Source organism: Dipodomys merriami, unplaced genomic scaffold, assembly GCF_024711535.1.
Source record: "Dipodomys merriami isolate MVZ:Mamm:240054 unplaced genomic scaffold, mDipMer1.0.p SCAF_2894, whole genome shotgun sequence".
NCBI classification, from domain to species: Eukaryota; Metazoa; Chordata; class Mammalia; order Rodentia; family Heteromyidae; genus Dipodomys; species Dipodomys merriami.
In genome coordinates this window covers 2,398-22,201 of record NW_027204375.1, presented here as the reverse complement: position 1 = coordinate 22,201, position 19,804 = coordinate 2,398, and the positions used below count along the sequence as shown (strand labels likewise).

The 19,804-nt window shown below is 40.0% G+C and overlaps 2 pseudogenes; both read left to right on the top strand.

Annotated features, from left to right (window-relative positions):
- Window positions 1–15,446: 15,446 nt before the first annotated feature.
- LOC138838718 (serine/threonine-protein phosphatase 2A catalytic subunit alpha isoform pseudogene) lies at window positions 15,447–16,441 on the top strand (annotated as a pseudogene).
- A 450-nt stretch (window positions 16,442–16,891) lies between these two features.
- On the top strand, window positions 16,892–17,137 carry LOC138838717 (short coiled-coil protein pseudogene; annotated as a pseudogene).
- The last annotated feature ends 2,667 nt before the right edge of the window (window positions 17,138–19,804 follow it).

The window sequence follows — 19,804 nt, the reverse complement described above, 5'->3', positions numbered from 1 at the left end:
CCAATCCGTGGGCTTTCTGTTGATCTTGCTAGCTATGTACTTTGCCATGCAGAAGCTCTGCAATTTCATGCAATCCCATTTGTCCAAACTTTCTTTGATTTGTTGTATTTCTAGGTCTCTGTTAGGAAAATTTTGGCCTGTCCCAAGGAGACCTGGGTTTCTTCTATTCCATCCTGTAATGTTTTCAGAGTGTCTGCTTTGACTCTGTGGTCTTTGATCTATTTGGAGTTGATTCTGATGCAGGGTGATATATAAAGATCAAGCTTTAGTTTTCTATAAGTAGGTAACCAAATTTGCCAGCACCATTTACTGAAGAGCCTGTCTTTCATTCTATTTTTTTAGCCCTCTTATCGAAGATTACAAAGTTATAGGTATGTGGGTTCATTTCTTGGTTTTCAATTCTATTCCATGGGTCCTGAGATCTGTTCTTGAGCCAGTACCAAGCTGTTTTGATTACTATAGCTTTGTAGTAGAGTTTGAAATTTGGTATTGATATTCCTCTAGCAGTGTTCTTTGTGCTAAGGATCGCTTTTCCTATTCGGGGTCTTTTATTGTTCCATAAGAATTTTTGGATTGCCTCTTTTATTTTCCTGAAGAATGAGGTTGCAATATTGATAGGTATCGCATTGAATTTGTAGAGAGCCTTGGCAAGTATTGCGATTTTCATGATGTTGATCCTTCCAATCTAAGAGCATGGAAGGTTTTTCCAATTTCTAATTTCTGTTTTGATTCCTTTTTCAAGTTTTTAAAGTGGGTTCCTCATAGACTCCACATAGACCTCCCCTGTGACCCAGCAATCCCACTTTTGGGCATTTACTGGAATGACCACAAACAAAGCCATACTAAAGCTACCAGCACAACTATGTTTATTGCAACATTATTTTCCATAGCTAATATATGGAACCCACTCAGATGCCCCTCAGTAGATGAATGGATCAAGAAAATGTGGTATATATGCATAATGGAATTCTATGCCTCTATCAGAGAGAATGACATTGTCCCATTTGTTAGGAAATAGAAAGAATGGAAAAAAATTATATTAAGTGAAGTCAGCCAGGCCTAAAGAAACATAAGTCCCATGGTTTCCCTTATTTTCAATAACTAGTACATGTCTGAGACAAGCAGAAATAGTCAGATACGTTGATGTTAGGTTAAATGAACCCCAAGGTAAGGACTGGAATAGATTTTCTTTCTTGTTATTGTTTCTAACATATTTATAAGATGATTTCTTTGTTGCTTTGTATGTCCCTCCCCCATGGGGAGGTTGGGGAGGAGGGTGGGAAGGTATTGTAAGGGGAAACAAAGGAGGAGGCAACAAATGTACTCATCACCTTGCCCATGTAATTGAAACCCCTTCGTATGGTATTTTCACAATAACAACAACAACAACAACAAAAAACCTTTGAACTTAAAAAAAATTAGGATTGGATGGGCTGGGAATGTGGCTGGGCTGCGAAGGTGGCTTAGTGGTAGAGTGCTTGCCTAGCATGCATCAAACCCTGAGTTCAATTCCTCACTACCACGTATTCAGAAAAAAAGGTTAGCACTACGCTAACCTTGACCAAAAGAAGCTCAAGGACAATGCCTATGCCCTGAGTTAAATCCTAAGGACTGGCAAAAAAAAATGGAGATGAATTCCTGGTTATAAAGTTTGAAAGTAAAATTGTTAATATTTGTCTCAAAGTGCAAAAAGGAAAAATTAGGATTACCAAAATAATTGCTTAATTACTATTTCAGTTTGCTCTTATAGGTTTTTTTTTGTAAGAGTTCCCAGCAAGCCCACAAAAAGGAGTAAGGATTCTTACAATTTTGTCAGATATAACTTTCAGCCCTTAATAAGTTCTAGGTAGACCATGCTTTAAAAAACTATTTCTAATGACCATCTTTGTTTCTTTTAATGGCAGTAAACATGGCCTTTTGTTTAGACTTGTTGATCTGAGAACTGTGGTTCAAAGCCAGCCTGGGCAGAGAAAGGTCCCTGTGAGATTATCTCTAATTGGTCAGCAAAAGAGTTGCTTTGGGGCTCAAAGTGGCAGAGTGCTAGCCTTGAACTCAGGGCCTGAGCACTATCGCTCATCTCTCCAGCTCAATTCCAGTGATTAAGGAAAATGCCAAGGCGTGTGTATCCCAGCATGGAGAAAGACACTCCTGGGAGCCTGGCAATGATGAAACATCCAGATGCAGTTACAAGCCACTGCTCGGATGGCAGAGATGGTATCAGATCCTGTTTGCCTTTTCAAAAATTGATGGACTGGGAAGGTGGCTCAGTGGTAGAGCGCTTGCCTTGCATGCATGAGGCCCTGGGTTCGATTCCTCAGTACCACATAAGAAAAAAGAAAAAAGAGGGAAGTGGCACTGTGGCTCAAGTGGTAGAGCACTATCCTTGAGCTGAAGAGCTGAGGGACAGCGCCCAGGCCCAGAGTTAGGCCCCACGACTGGACCCCCCCCCCCAAAAAAAAATTGATCAGCGCCAGGAAATCATGAGAAAGTAAATTGTAATCATGCCTTTCTAAATGTTTGTCTGCTTCGTAACTGGGCAAGAATGTGCCAGTCATCTAAGTGGGTTGTAAAATGTGTGGGATAGTTTAAATTCCCAAATTAGGGCTTTGAGCAGATACAGGGCATAACTATTGGAGACTTCTTAAATTACAGGAGGGGTTCATTTTACCTAACATCTTATCTTATCTTTTCAGCTTGTCTCAGACATATACTAGTTATTGCAAATAAGGGAAACCATGGTGAAGAGCTACAGTAACTCCATTTTAAGATCAACCCCTCTGAGCTGTGCTGCCCTCAGAGTAACCCCCAAAGAGAAAGTTCTCAGAAAAACCCCAGGTTGACACCAACCCTGCCCATCCTTAAGGAACAGAACAGTTGCCTAAGTGTTCCATCAGAAAAAGGCAAATATGGTCAGGGCGGACTTATACCCCTTGAACTTGTGGACTTGCTTTTGTGGAAACCCCCTAAACTTGTTTGTTTGATACTATAAAAGCTGTGCTAATTTTGTGCTCGGGACCTCTTAGCGTCACCGGTTACCAAGTGTGCGGAGGACCAAGCTCGAGCTTTCAATAACCACTCTTTGCTGTTTGCAAAGAGTCGGTGGTCTGTGAGGGGTACCCGAAATCGGGTACTTCAATGGGATCTATGTTTCTTCGGCCTGGCTTACTTCACTAGATAAGGACACAAGTGGTTTTTTCTTTCTTGCTATTGTTTCTAACATATTTATAAGGTGAAAGTTTTGTTGCATTGTATGTCTCTTCCCCCACAGTATAAGCCCTGGTTTCACTGTATTTGATGTTGGTATACTTTGGGGAGGGGAAAGGAAAAAAACAAATTGTTTAACTAGGGATACAGGTGGACCTATTGCAACAATGAGATGTGCAAAATCCTATGTTGAAAAGCAAACTTTACAACTTTGGCGCCAGGGGTGAGGGTATAGTGGTGGAGATGGGATTGAAGGGATGGTAGGGGAAAAACAAAGGAGGAGGCAACAATGCTTGATAAGAAATGTACTCATTACCTTGCTCATGTAATTGTAGCCCCTCTGTATGGTATTTTCACAATAAAACATATATATATATATATATGTGTGTGTGTGTGTGTGTGTGTATATATATACATGTGTGTGTATATATATATATATATATATATATGTATATATATATATATATATATATATATAAATTTAAAAATTGCAGAAGGGAGCAGCCCAGGGTAAAATTTGGATCTCTTCCAGAAAAAAAAAATCAATGAATTAATGTACATAAGAAAAAAAGTGGGGATTGAGGTAAGGAGGGTAGATCTGACTGGTGCCATATTGGCCACATGATGGATGATAAGGTCTCATATCTTGTCTTCATGCCGGGGGAAGGAAAATGCCTCCATCATCATCTGACTCCCAGGTGATGGATATTCCCAGATCACTGGAGACAGGGGCGAGCACTAGGCTGCTAGAAATTACCAGTCCCAGGCACTGGACTGGCAGATTTAGTAACCTGTGGACCTGTCCCCTGCTGAGACCCTATTTAGGCCCAGCCCAGCCCAGCCGCCATTATGCCATGCCACATGTGTCGCTGTGATCATGTCTTGTCTTCTGACTCATCTCCAGTCATCATGGCATCACAATTCAACTCTCCATTGGTGTTGAATTGGTTTGTTATTTTTGTTCTTTCTTTCCTCTCTAAACTGTTTCCTAACCATGTTTTTTGTGTTTGGGGGCTTCAGGCCTTTGTAAAAATGGGTGGCCAGCAGCCTGCTAAGTGAGTAATAAAGACTCCAATATTCCATCTACCTAAATGTGGCTTCTAGGATGCTTTACCTTAGAATATGCCTAGTGAAGAACTTCTTCCAGTCTGTGGGCTTTCTATTTATCTTGCTAGCTATGTCCTTTGCCTTGCAGAAGCTCTGAAGTTTAATGCAGTCCAATTTATCCAATCTTTCTTTGATTTGTTGTGATTCCAGGCCTTTATTAAGGAAGTTTTGACCCGTGTCAAGGAGCCCTTGTGTTTACCCTAATCCTCACTGTAATATTTTCCAGATGTCTACTTTTACCTAAAGGTCTTTGATCCATTTGGAGTTGATTGTGGCTGCAGGGTCTATACAAAGATCTAACTTTAGAAAGATTTTTTATTAAAACAAAAACACAGATTTCCTTTTTCTAAAATCAACTCTAGGTTAAACTCGTTTTACATTCTTTATATTCTTACACTGATTTACACTAGCAGATATATGCATTATAAATTTGTTTGTGTTTACAACATTAAGAAAATGTTAACTAATTTTCTGAAATTTTCCTTACTACAGACCTTGGGAGCTATTTACATTCCTTTGAAGTAACATTTCTTTAAAGTTCTGAGAATACAGAAGAACTGTGGGCCTCTTTATAAGCTAGTGTATTTGTGAAAGTTTTTCTGTAAGGTATAAGTTCTGAGTAATCATAGTTTTTGTTCTTGTGCTTTATCTCCTTTGGCATTTCCTTCAGTAGATGTAAACTATGGTAACCATATGCACAAACTATCTTCAGTGTATTTTTTAAAACTGGCTCCAAAACTTGACATCAAAAAGCAACTGCAATTTGGATCCGCAGGTTGAACATCTCTTTTGAGACAGGGCAGGTATCAGAATTGGGAAATAAAATCTCATACTGAGTAGGTAGAACAGAAATAAGAAGTCTTTGTAGATGGCAATACTGCCAGAGGCTATCTACAAATTCAATGCAATCCCTATCAATATCCCAACCTCATTCTTCAATGAAATAGAAGAAGCAACCACACAATTCATATGGAACAAGAAAAGACCCCAAATAGCAAAAACAATCCATAACAGAAAGAATAGAGGAATATCAATACCCAATTTCAAACTACTACAAAGCCATAGTAATTAAAACAGCTGTGTACTGGCAAAAGAACAGACATGAGGACCAATGAATAGAACTGAAGACCCAGAAATGAACCCACAAACCTATAGCCACTTAATCTTCAAAAAGGGAGCTAAAAAATAGAATGGAAGAAAGATGGCATCTTCAGTAAATAGTACTGGCAAAATAGGTTAAATGCCTGTAGGAAACTAAAGCTAGATCTTTATTTATTTATTTTTAGGTAAAGGGTATGTTTATTCATCATTCAGGCTGGCACAAGGACATGTTGGCCCTCCACATGGCTGGGAAAGGCCTAGGAATGAGAGCTGGGAAAGAGAGAGAGCTGGGAAAGAGAAGAGAAGGAAAGAGCTGAGAAAGAGCTAGGAAAGAGCAGAGAGAGGGCATCTAGGCCTTATCTAGGGTATGGGCAGAGAAAGATGTGGCCACATCAAATTCAGATGTGACGTATTCCAGCTGTCCCAGTTGCCTAGGTAACACAGGTACTGGGTGGAGACTTTGCTGAGAGGAGGGTGGAGTCTGCTAGCCATCCAGGAGCCAACCTTCCATTGCAGCATTTTAATGATCATGAAATAGAGCGCAGATTCTCTGTAGCTACTTCCTGCTTAAAAGGGGCACCGACAATAGGGGTAAAAGGCTGGAATTTGGTCCCCTCCCAAAGAAGGCAGAGAGCAGCAGCTGTCCCTTGGTGGCATGAGACATTAGATGAAGTCTAGAGAAGTCTCATTAGCATTGAGGAGCTGTAAAACAAATACCAGAGAACAAATAAATGGCAAGAGGAAGGACATGGAGCTGAAAATGTTGGTAGAAATGTTCCTAGCTACTTCTGACATCTGGCAACTAGGTAGAGAAGTCAGGTGACAAAGGCAAGAATATAAATTCCTGTTCAGTTAATAGGTAGACAGGTATAGACATTGGATGGGCAGGCTTCTTACTTCTACTGACCTCCCGGCTCTGGTTAATTTTGAAAGGGCAGGCACTAAGCAGGTCATCTCCTCTTACTCTTCTCTATGTTCCCTTGTTCCCCAGACTGGCTGAGTCTAGGTGCTCGTTGCTGGGATGGCTTGTCCCAGTTGTTATTCAAGGTCTGAACTCAAGGCCTGGGCACTGTCATTGAGCACTTCTACTCAAGGCTAGTGCTCTACCACGTTGAGTTACAATAGCACTTCCAGTGTTTGGCTGATTAGAGATAAGAGTCTTGAGCCATGCTTCCAGCTTGGCTCCTTGCAGGTTAGTTTGGAGATGGAGTCTTAGGGATTTTTTGAGAAACCTAAGCAACTCCATTTTTATTTAACATTCTATCTCAGTTCTGCGACATGACTCGTGATCCACTTTAACCCCCATGCCAGGAATTTAAGGCAGAAAGCCATGCACAAACAATTCTTGGAGCCATAGGTGGCATTTGCTTAAGGCAGGTGATTGCCCCTGAGTGACATAGGGCTAAGAGTTTCAGTTAAAACCATATAATGGCCCACCCAACCGGTTCTTCAGAGCTCGGGGTGAAACATGCCATGTATATTGTTGTACTATGTGTGATTCATAACTATTTGTGGTCAAGCTATGGAACAAGGATATTTTTCTATAAATGTCAACCAATTATATTTGCCCAGCTTAGCTTGTTCTAAAAGTTAACCAATCATGTATTTTTTATGTAAAAGTTCCTTCAAGTTGTTTGTTTAATACTATAAAAACCGTGCTGATTCTGTGCTCAGGGCCTCTTAGTGTCACCGGTTACCGAGTTCATGGAGGACCAAGCTTGAGCTTGCAATAAATGACTTTTTGCTGTTTGCATTGGTTGTGGTCTCTGGTGGTTTGTGTTGGGGCATCCAAAAACGGGATACTTCAGATTGGGGCTCGTCCGGGACGCTCCCCCCCAGAAGCCCACCCAGATGCCTGATCAGTGAGTCGTCTAGCCGGCCAGAAGTAGAGTGCAGCTGCTTTGTGTTAAGTGTTTCATGTCTGACTTGCAAGTAGGGTTTTGTGGCTGGCCAGAAACCTTGGTGGACACACTATAAAGTAGCCTGTGGGGCTGGTTGGAGATGTCCCCCGGATCCCCAGTGGGGGTAAACTATCCACTAGTGTGGAAGCTTGAGTCTGGCACTTTCTGACTGATAGTTTACAGGGTAGACTGTCCACTAGTGTGGACCTTTGGGCCCGTCTCTAGTCTGGCACTTTCTGACTGACAGTCTACAACACGCATGCTGTCCTTGTCTTGTCTGTGTTTGTAATTTTAATTTGGCTCCTCTTTTTCTTGTTCATTTAAAAACTGCCACTGAACACCTGCAGGTGGCTCCAGCAAGATCTTAGACTCCGGCCTTGGCCTGGCGGGTATGAGCATGGGGGAGAACCTGTCAGTCTGAGGGGATGGCCGCTACAGACTTTTTCCCTTGCCCCAAGATGACTGGGAATTCTCCTCTGCCTTGGAAGTTCCCTGGGTCAACGTTTGCAGGAATCTAAAAGAAAAATTCTCTGGAATGAGTAGAGGGGGTTTGAGTGCCTTGGTAAGTGGATTTGAGATGTTGCCCCGTTCACTGAGACCTGATTTTCTCTTTGTGTGGCCATTTGTCTGTCTTGTTTACTTCGGTGTGTTTTCTTTTCTGTTTTCTGAGGTAAGGAAGGTCTGAGTGAGAATGGCAGGCTCACTCAGCAGACTCTGGATTCAGCTTGCTGAGTGGGAGCAGCACAGAGTTCTGGTAGGATGAGCTGGGGGCCAATTAGTCCCCAACTCAGCCTTTGGTTCTTGTCTTGTCCTGTTTTAGAATTGGTACCAGTTTTAAATATGGGTTCTTGGTTGTTGTGTTTATTTGTGTTTTAGTTATTTATTTGAACATCTCTGGGGGAATAAAAGTTCCAGCCTCTGGCTGGGCTCCGCCACAGACCTGCTATGTCCCCCTCCCTGTGAGGCATGGAAGGTTGATGGACTAGTTTGGTTTCCTTCAAGATTCAGGCTGTATTTTCTCCTTGTGGAGGCTGCCGGCGGGGAGGGTGTAGAAAGACGTGTGACTGGTTTGGACTGTTCAGCTGGTCCTGACAATGTAACAATTTGTAAAGTGCTTTTGTCTAAAATTGGATAAAAAAAATCAGGCCAGTTTAGTTTCAAGTGACCCCTTCCCCCAGCCCTCCTCCAACAAGAAGGGATTCAAAAGGTCCATTGGTGAATTGCCTTGCTAAACAAGCAAGCTCTGGGAAAATGAAGCTCAACAAAGTTACTTAGTTTAAAGAAATAGTGTTTTAAATTTTTGTTTAAAAATTTTAGAAAATGTACATACAACCGATTTTGATTTTTGCGCACTTTAATATCTGTGTGTTTTTTTAATGTGTTTGTGAACATGTTCAAGATAAAAATTGTCAGCATGCTGTAACAATTGGCTGAAATTGAAATTTAAATGTAAAGGTTAGTTTAACACTGTCAAAGACTGTACCTGTTTTGTTTGTTTAAAACCGTGTATTTCATTCAAGAATCAAGAGAAAAGAAAAGGGAAAATCTGTAGGGGTGAGGGGTGAAAAGGCAGAAGTGCACTTCAGCTGGTCATGCATGGTATGACAGGCCCTGGGAGAAGTCCACGCATGTGAAAGAGGGCAAGCTGGCACGAACGCAGTTCATCTAACCCAAGAGTCAAATTGGGTGCATGCCCATTCCATAGAAGGGGCTGAGTGGCCCATCTTTGTTCTCTCTTTTCCCTGCAGAAGACACTGAAAACATGATAGTTAAAATGAGTGATGTGATGATCTGATTAGTATTACTAAAACTGCCCCTTGGATGTGTTAAAATTAAAATTAAGAAGCCCTTTAAAAGAGGGTTAAAAAGTTTATTTGTATAATGTGATTTGCTTTCAATGATGTTTTAAAATTAGGATGTTTCTAAAAGTCATAAAGGTGTTAAGTCTAGATTTTTGATACAGTGATGGGGACTGTAATTCTTGCATTAAGGAAAAATTTTTATTTGAGTTTAAATTTTAATGTATATCTGTTTTAAAACAAGCAGCCAAGAGACAATGAGTGACACTTAGCCTCAAGATTTTAAAGGATTTTTTTTTCAAAATGCAAGTGACAACTAAAGTATAAAGTATTAAAAGAGATTAATAAAAGGCTTTAAGAATTAGGAATGGAGTTTTGGATATAAAGTTTAAAAGTAAAATTATATTTGCCACAAAATGCACAAAGGAAAAAATTAGGATTACAAAAAGAATTGCTATTCCACTTTGCTCTTATAGGTTTTTAACAGTTTCCAGCAAGCCCAGAGCAAAGCACAGAGGATACTTACAAGTTTGTCAGATGTAACCTGGCTCTTAATAAGTTTCAGGTAAACGCATGCTTAAAAGGTACTTCTATGTTGACCACCTTGTTGCTTTTAATTGGAGTAAAGTGGCCTTTTATAAGACTCATTGATCAGCAAACTGGTTCAAAGCCAGCCCGGGCAGAAAAAGGTCCCTGTGAGCCAGCAGAGTGCTGAAAGAGCAAGCAAAGTTGCTTTAGGACTCAAAGTGGCAGAGTGTTAGCCTTAAGCTAGAGAGCTGAGGGACAACACTCAGGCCCCGAGATCAAGTCCAGAGACCAGCTAAGGGAAATGCCAATGAGGCATTTACCCCAGTGTAGAGAAGACACTCCTGGGACAAGAGCAATGGAGGAGCATCCAGAGGCAGTAAGCCATTGCTTGGATGGCAGAAATGTCAGATCCTAGAGTCATTTGTGTGTGGCCCTTCAAAAATTGGTCAGAGCCAGGAGGTCATGGGAAGATAGTCACGGACGTTAGGCATGCTTACAAACTATCTACCTTGTAAGGAACAGAAACTTGCCAGTCCTCTGTGATAGTAAAAAGCTAATGTTATAAAATGTGAGGGATAGTTTAAATCCCAACCCCTTTATGTGCCAAGAGTTCTAATTGGCAGTAAATTTTGAGCTGACACCAGGAACATGAAATTCATCTGCTCAGAAAAAAGTTTGTAAACCTGAGAGTGTGTTTCTATTGACATCTGTCTGAAGGCCTGCAAAGGTAACTTAGGCTTTGTTAGAGTCACTAGAGATCACATTCCTAAGTCATCCAGAAAGATGCTTTTACAAACCAGAGTGCTAAACAATCTACTCTGCTGTAGCCAGAGAAATGTTCTGTGCTGTTGTAAAAAAAGTTAAAATATTGTTTTTAATGGCATCTAACCCTGATAACCTCTTTGTAAAATAGGCTAAGGTTATAGGTTCCTGGCTAGGTAGGATCAACACCCCTGAAGTCAGCTTGAAGAAGTTACAGAAGATGGACCTTCGCCCATCAACCTCCTGTTAAGATCAAGAGTCCAGAGTCAGTTTTGGAAAAATGAGGCAAAATAGATAAAAATATAATGGTGTTAACAGGTGTGCAAGTGTGGAGACTGCATCTGTCAGAGATGGTTACAAGACTAAGCCTTCTTTGTTTATTTACAAAAATATCTGGTTAGAAAGAAAGTTGTTATTTTGGTAAATTGTTCAGGACTATTGTCTAAACAGTCTTAAAAATCAACGGGGCCACAGCCTGCCAAGCCTATGTAATGTATCCTTAACCAGTCTGTGTAGAAATTTGCCTCCCAGCACAAGGTGTGACAGTTCCTTGGGGCCACTGAGAAAGTTCGATGATAGTCTGACAGTCACCTAGAGGAAATCTACATTGTCACAAAAACCACCTACACCATGGTAAAAGTAGACTGAACTCCTGCCTCATTCCATCACCTAAGATTGCTTCCTAGTTGAAGGTTGCTAAAACTAAGATCTTGTGAGACATTCTTTTGGGTGATATCCAGAAACACTCTCTATTCCCACAGTGGATATTGGGGGCAAGGATATCACTGGCTTGCTAGCCTTAGGCACTTCAGTGCATAGTGACTGGAAATCCGCTCTTAAAGTTACACCATAGTTTGGCTCTGATATGGTAATAACCTGCTGAATGTGTTATCAATACAGATAGTAAAAGGAATGAGACCAGCCCTACTCTTAGCCTTAAAATTTAGCAAGCTTCTGCATCTCAGTGGTGCCTTGAGGCTGTTCTGAGATTAAAAAAAAAAAAAACTCAAGGAATTGTGAAGAAGAGGAGGGTAGCAAAGAAAGCCTTGGGAAAAAAGTTGGGGAAAAATTGGTATCTTCTGGATAAGAAAGGATTTAAAAAGTAAGGGCCTTTGGTACTGTTAATTTTGTTACTTACAATCAGACCTTGTAAAAAGAGATCAGCGCAGTCCATCTATTAGTTCTGAGATCCCAATACCAAACTGTAAATATAAAAGACTGTACCAATTAAGGGACCATGATTAGTCCCTGATGCTCTAGAAGAGGAGAGAATGAAAAAGCTAGGCAACTCCATTTTTATTTAACACTCCATCTCAGTTCTGCGACTTGACTCCTGACCCACGTTAACCCCCATGCCAGGAATTTAAGACAGAAAGCCATGCACAAACAATTCTTGGAGCCATAGGTGGCATTTGCTTAAGGCAGGTGATTGCCCCTGAGTGACTTAGGGCTAAGAGTTTCAGTTAAAACCATATAATGGCCCAACCAACTGGTTCTTCAGAGCTCAGGGTGAAACATGCCATGTATATTGTTGGACTATGTGTGACTCATAACCATTTGTGGTCAAGCTACGGAACAAGGATATTTTTTTATAAATGTCAACCAATTATATTTGCCCAGCTTAGCTTGCTTTAAAAGTTAACCTTAAAGTTGTTTGTTTAGTACCATAAAAACTGTGCTGATTCTATGCTCAGGGCCTCTTAGCATCACCAGTTACCGAGTGCATGGAGGACCAAGCTTGAGCTTGCAATAAACGACTCTTTGCTGTTTGCATTGGTTGTAGTCTCTGGTGGTCTGTGAGGGGGAATCCAAATACAGGGTACTTGATTTTCAGCCAGGGTTAGCTTTGAACTGAAATCTTTGCCACAAAAGCCCTTTATTTTTTCCAATTAAAGCAACAAGGAGATCAAATAGAATAAGCAGAGCTTACCTGGTCTTCATCAAGAATTGCCAAAAAATATTCTGAAATGACAAAACTCATTAGATGTGATGAGAATTTTAGCACAGATATGCCCAGTATTTTAGGTCCATGTACTCAGTAGAATACACAACACAAAACAAAAAAGGCAAAACTCATCCTAAAATTTTGACAACAATGTTTAGACATCTTTGCTAACAAAGCACATCACATGGTTGGGCCTTAGTTACCAGGTCCTGTGAAAAGAACAACTTGTTAGCAAGGCACCTTAGAATAGCTGGATGGACTAGTATGCTTGGTGGAAGGTTAAGGGTCAGATGGGGTCAAACTCTTAACCCACCATATGGCCAAGATGGTCAATTCAAGATGGTGAATTTCTGAAAAATGCAAAGAAACCCTGAACAAATAGATCAAGCCAACATTGGCTAGCCTTTGAGAGGGAACCTAGAGGGGGGTCCCCGGGACCCAACCTGCTTCACAGTCTTCAAGACACAAGCCAAAAAGTTGTAGAAAAAAATGATAGAAAGTTGGATATGAATGGCAGATAGAGAGCAAAGAGAGCCTGAAATTAAACAGACTTCTGACCATTTACCTTGCAGTAGCAAAAACTGTGTACATCTGAGAATGGCTTAAAATTAGGCTCTCTGTCTCTCCCGGGAGCGCAGGAAGCATTTCAAAGGGATTTCATGGCTCAGGCGTGATTCGCAGCACCCCATTAAATAAGTAGGAGAGTCCGGTGAGAGAAGGGAGCTGACCAGGCAGAAGCGGTGTCCCAACTTCCCCCAGAGCCCTCTAGAGAGAAATGAACAAGCCCCCAAAGGTAAGCGTCCTCAGCTTCAGAGGTGATCGGCCTTTCAGCTAGAAGCCATAGGAGCTGTCTGGCGTGGCGCCACATCTGGACAGAGACTGAGCAACAAAGAGCCATAGAGAGTAGTTTCACTCACCAGAGTAGAGAGGTGGTGTGGACGTGGTTGTGAAGGCCAGCAATGGTATCTATGCACTGTGTTCACAGCAGACAGACTGGTTCCCAAAAGGCCATCAGAACTGTGGGTATTCCTCAGAGCAAAAAGGGAAAAACAAACAAACAAACAAAAACAAAAAAGAGGAAAAAAATAGAGTAATCCCAGCTATCCTGACTTTAAGCCCTCTATCCGAGTCATGGCACCATTTATGTCAGCTTTTTAAAAAGAGGTAGCCGAATAAGAACTGCACCACACACCTGGTATTCAGGTAAGGGGTAGGTTTATTCATCATTCTGGCTAGGACCAGGCTATGTAGGCCCTCCATATCGCTGGGAAAGGCCTGGGAATGAGAGCTGGGAAAGAAGAGAATGAAAGAGCTGAGAAAGAGCTAGAAAAGAGCAGAGAGAAGGCTAGATCTTTATACACCACTGAAGTCTTTGATCCATTTTGGAGTTGATTCTGGTGCATGAAGTCAAAGCAGACACCCTGAAAACATTACAAGAATAAGAGAAATCTAGGGCTCCTTGGCACAGGCCAAAATTTTCTTAATAAAGACCCAAAAACACAACAAATCAAAGGTTGGACAAATGGTATTGCATGAAACTGCAGAGTTTCTGCACGGCAAAGGACATATCTAGAAAGATCAAAAGAAAGCCCATGGATTGGGAGAAGATCTTCACTAGCCATACAATGGACTAGGGCCTCCTATCTAAAAACTACTTAGAGCTCAAACAATTAAATCCTCCAACAATAAATCCTCAAACAACATCCTGATTAACAAGTAGGCTAGAGACTTAGAGTTCTCTGAAGAAATAAGAGTGGCCAATAGACACATGAAGAACTGTTCAACTTCTCTAGCCATAAAAGAAATGCAAATCAAAAGAGCATTGAGATTCTACCTCCCCCTAGTTAGAATGGCTAGAATCAAGAAATCTGATAACAGATGATGGAGGGGATGTGGCCAAAAGGGAACCCTACTACATTGTTGGTGGGATTATAAACTTGTTCAACTACTTTGGAAAGCAATTTAGAGGTTCCTCAAAAGACTCTACATTGAGAAATCCCACTTTTGGGCATTTACCAAAATGATCACAAACAAGACCATACTAAAGCTACCAACCCAACTATGTTTATCGCAGCATTATTCACCATAGCTAAGATATGGAACCAACCCAGATGCCCCTCAGTAGATGAATGGATCAAGCAAATGTGGTATATGTACACAGTGGAATTCTATGCCTCCATCATAAAGAATGACATTGTTTCATTTGTTTGGAAATGGAAAGACTTGGAAAAAAATTAAGTGAAGTAAGCCAGATTTAAAGAAACATATGTCCCATGGTTTCCCTTATCCGCAATAACTAATATGTCTACGACAAGTAGAGTAGGTCAAAAGCTACGTACACGTGAACATATAACCTGATGCTAAGCAAAATGAATCCCAAGATAGGGACACAAGTGGTTTTATCTTTCTCGATGTAGTTTTTAATGTATTTATAAAAGAAACAGAAAAATCACATAGTACATTGTATATTCTTCCTGTATATTCTTTCCCTGTTTTCACTGCATTTGATTCTGCTACCCTGGATCTTGTATATATATTTTTCTAATTTAGGGAGGGGAAGGGAAATAACAAAATGCTGAAATAAGGATACAGTTTGACCAACAACATGCTGAAATAAGGATACAATTTGACCCACTGTAACAATGAGATGTACAAGACACTATATTGAAAAGGAATGTTACAACTGTGGAGAGGGGGGAGGGAGGATTTGGGGAGGAGAGAAAGGATAGTTGTAGAGGGGGGAGGGAGGATTTGGGGAGGAGAGAAAGGATAGTAGGGGAAACAATGGAGGGGGTAACAATGCTTGATAGAACATGTACTCATTTACATAATTGCAAAACCTCTGTACATTATCTTTACAATAAAAAATATAAACGTTTTTGTAGAGATGGAGACCAAGCTTGTCCTTAGGAAGCCCAAAGAAAAATGTGGACTCTATACAGGTGTGTGTTGGGGAAGAGGTGGGAGAGATTGTCTACTGCAGTGCTGACCAAAGCTTTTTACAATGTACCTGAAAGTACAAGGGTTTTCTACTGATCTTGGTGTTCAGGCGGTGGTGGGGGAGCAGCGCAGAGCAGCCGCCAGTTCCAGCATGGCATCATGGACATGAAGTGGCTCACCAAGGTGCTGGACCCGTGGATAGAATAGCTGAATAAATGCAAGCAGCTGAGTCCCACATCAAGAGTCCCTGTGAGAAGGCTAAGGAAATCCTGAAAAAAGAATCCCATGTACAAGAGCTTCCATGTCTAGTCACACTGTGGAGATGTGCACGAGCAATTTCAAGATCTCATGGAACTGTTTAGAATTGGTGGGAAATCACCAGAAACAAATTACTTGTTTATGGGAGATTATATTGACAAAGGATATTATTCACTTGAAACAGTCATACTGCTTCTAGCTCTTAAATTTCATTACCATGAACACATCACCATTCTTCGAGGGAATCGTGAGAGCACACAAGTTTATGGTTTCTATGATGAGTGTTTAAGGAAATATGGAAATGAAATGTTAGTCAAAAAGGTCTGTAAACTTTTCCAATCTTCCTCTCACTGCATTGGTGGATGGGCAGATCTTCTAACTGCATGGTGGTTTCTCAGCATCCATAGATACCCTGGATCACATCTGAGCCTTGATCACCTACAGGAATTTCCCCATGAGGGTCTGTGACTTGCTGAAGTCTGATCCAGATGATGGTACTGTTTGGGGTATATCTCCTCCAGCTGGTTTCACCTTTGAGCAAGATATTTCTGAGACATTTAATCATACCAGTGAAAGGGCTGACATTGGTGTCTAAAGCTCATCAGTTGGTGATGGAGGGATGTAACTGGTGCCATGACCAGAATGTAGTAATGATTTTCAGTGCTCTATTGTTATCTTTATGGTAACCAGCTGCAATCATGGACATTAATGGCATTCTCAAATATTCTTTCTTGCAGTTTGATCCAGCACCTCATAGAGGTGAGCCACATTTACTACTTTCATGGTATCTGAAGCCTCAGACTGCACATCTATGTTTAGTGATGTATTCTCAGCTACAGAACCAGATCTCGGAGCTGAATCTCCTCATTTTTCTGAATATCCTCATTTTTCTCTAGCAAGGATTTTTTGGAGAAACTTCACATATGATTTTCCTTGTTCTTTAAGTTGATCTATTAGATTAGTAAATGCTCAACATTAACAGATCTTGCATTTTTGCCCACAATGTCTTGGATTTGGTAATATAGTCAGGAACTTGAACAAGCCTACACCAAACTTGTTCTTTTCTGATGAAAAGAATTCTATTTGCCTTCTTCTGTTGGCCACCTCAATCCATGTTGTTATGTCGATCGTCAACACATTCACTGCTCCAGTTGGGTAAATCCTGATTGTTCATACTTTTGTCAAAAGGACCTCCTCCTGTGGCCATGTTGGCTTTCACAAATAACTTTCTTGGTCAGTTGGTGCTGAAGTCCTGGCCCAGGGCATGATCTCCGGATCCTGCCTCTCCCTCTGACGACCATTCATCATGATTTTTCTGTGTGAGGTACAGTTCAGTGCCCAGGAGGATGATGAACCCTGACATGGATGCAGTTGATGTGGAAAATCAGATAGAACTAGAGGGAAAAACACGACTTATTAATCAAGTGTTGGAACTTCAACACACACTTGAAGATCTCTCAGCAAGAGTAGATGCAGTTAAGGAAGAAAAACTGAAGCTGAAATCAGAAAACCAAGTTCTTGGACAATATATAGAAAACGCCATGTCTGCTTCTAGTGTTTTCCAAACTGACACAAAAAGCAAAAGAAAGTAAGGGATTGAGTTCATTTACGGATTTGCTGCTTCTCTTTCTCCCTCTCTCTCTTTCCTTCACTCCATTCCTTCACCCTCCCTTCCTCTCTCCCCCCTTTAAAATGTGGGTAGATTCTAAAAGTTACAGTACCTTTGTTTATGAAAACAATGTCAAATATAGGCAAAATTAACTACTTAACAGGAGACTTCCATTAGTCTGTGTATTATGTTAGTCTAAGAAAATGTGCAGATATCTTGTAGAGACTTTATGATTAGAATTGCATATATTTTAACTTGAAGATGAATGTCTTATTGAATTTGCGTTGATATGTAGGCTTAGGAATGTCATTTACTACATGCTTACTTAGTGAGATATACAAGAAAATAACCATGTTGTGAAATGTGACCAAAATCATGTACTGAATGCACAGCTTTATGTATGTATCTGACCACCATTGTGTGCCTCTCCTCCATCTGCCTCATCCTCCCTATTTCTCTTCTCCTAAGTCAAGATAGTTTCACATTTGCAAAAGTACTTTGAGTAGTAATCACCTAACAGTAACCTGATGTGTAAGTCCTGATGTTAACCAAAACCTTTCCTAAAGTTTGTCAGTTGTGTTAGTAATAAGATAGGACTGATGGTTTCTGTTTAATTATTTGAAAACAGATTTGGGCTATAAAGAGGATTTTAATTTGAAACTAATTTATCAAATTGAGATTCGTTTAAAAACAAAAAAGCAACTTAATTTTGCACCAAATAAGCAACTTGGTATCTGAAAAGATAAACATTTTGGTTATGTATCTATTAGAAGTAGAAAATCTTGGAGGAATAAATAGAAATAGGTAAAAAAAATTGATAAAAGTAGCAACTTACTCCAAATGTTTTCACTCCAGATTTGTATTGTCTCTGTCACAGAACAGACTTATGGGGAATATATATATATATATATATATATATATATATATATATATATATATATGAAAGTGGGTTAAGTTTGAATGATCTTATATATGCCACATACTATGCTATACCAGCTCTAGAATTTGGTTGCAAGGTTTATTTGTTGTACCGAGTCAATTAACTGTTACCAAATTCTTTGATGATTGTACTAGTATTAGAATCATGAATAAGTGATTTTTATATGTATAATTGGTAAGCTCAGTATTTTTATCTCATTCTTTCTATAAATTCAACTAATTGGTTTGTAGAATTTTAGTCATTATTTTAATTTTAAAAATGTAGTTCATAGATTTCATTTGGTAAAGAATCAATATCAGAGGTAATATCAAGATATTATACTAGGAAAAGAGATCCACTAATATAGCTTATGGTTATTAGATTTGAACTACTTTAATCATGGGATAATTTTATGTGTTAGTATAAGATTTGATGAATGACTTTAACTATATAAAGATGTAATAGTCATACTGCAAACATTTTGCATCCCTTTGGTGACCTAATTTTACAAATATTTAAAATTGTGTTGCATTTCTTTTTGCTGTTTAAGAAAAAGATGTTTCAGAGAAAAGAAAAACACCAAGCTTTCTCTTACATAGGCTACATGCTATTCTATACCAGCTCTAGGGTTTGGTTGCAAGGTTTATTTGTTGTACCCTGTTGTAACCAACTTTCTTTTCAGAAGCTAGTTTTTGCAGCTCAGAAAGAGTGAATTTCCTGTCCACGCTTCACATCTGTTGTCTGCTGTAAAGGAGACCCAAGCAGTGGTGGGCAGGCCCCCCGAATCCAACACCAGCGGCAGATCTTCCTCAGAGAGCTTGGCAGGGAGGCCCACAACTTCCTTGCTCACAACATGGAGCCTAAAATTCATCTTTCTTACGTTGGCTTCTCTGTGTCAACCATTGCAGCCAGTGCCATCTTAGGACCTCATCGTGGTGGGGTCTTAAGCATTTTATTATATAATAATACAAATTCTCACAACTTACATTAAATTATTTACTCAGGCTTCTATGGTAATATCATATTTTCTTTTTTGTCTCTTTAAGAGAGAAACAAAGAACACTTCAGTACAAATGTTAATTTCAAACTTTCCCTGGGCACTATGGTGAAAAGAGACAATTAAGAGGTTACTCTCTATCTTAAAAAGAGGTTAATGTAAATGCCTAAATCAGAATTAAATACTTGCTAGGTGGAGCTACAAATGTGTCATTGTAGTTTACGTGAAAAAGTTTATCCTAATACTCTGTATTTTATTGTTACTCCCTAACTTTACCCTAATACTCCCTGACTTTATCGTAATACTCTGAAAGTCAGGGAACAACAATAACATACAAAGTTTCACTTAAATGAGAAAATGACTTAAAAGTTGAGAAAGTTCAAGGATCAGAAAGACAGGTGTAGCAAAAGATCTGCTGAACAGAAGTGGTAGATAGAAATAAACTAAAATAAAACTAAGTCTTTCTGATCCTTGAACTCATTTTTTATTATCTCCAGTTGTACATGAGTTACCATTTAACAAAGCAATTTATGAATACAACTCACTTGATCAGTGGTACTCAACATTCTCACTCACCCCCCCTGACCTTTTCTTAGTTGTTTGGAATATACATGGAATTCTTGATTTCTCCCCCTCTTCATTTGTCTCTCCCCCTCTTCATTTGTCTACTGCTCTCTCCTTGGCCCCAACTACCTCTTGCAAGTACTGTTTCTTGTTGCTTATTTTGTTGGGCT